We start from the raw sequence: 208 nt of genomic DNA on the forward strand, positions 1-208 counted from the left end.
TTCACTATACAAGTTAACCATTGACATGTATGCAGGTCATACATGTATGAGAATCCATATATTCTGTGGTTATAGTACAATGAAGTGAGATTAAATGATATGATTTATTTCAGAATCACTTTAATCAATCAAAATCCCATAGCCAATTTGTAAAGGATTTAAATTTATAAGGTAGTGGGTCAGTTTAGCCTGGCTTGAAAAATACAGC

The sequence above is a fragment of the Kogia breviceps genome, chromosome 6 (genome assembly GCF_026419965.1).
Source record: "Kogia breviceps isolate mKogBre1 chromosome 6, mKogBre1 haplotype 1, whole genome shotgun sequence".
Lineage (NCBI taxonomy): Eukaryota > Metazoa > Chordata > Mammalia > Artiodactyla > Physeteridae > Kogia > Kogia breviceps.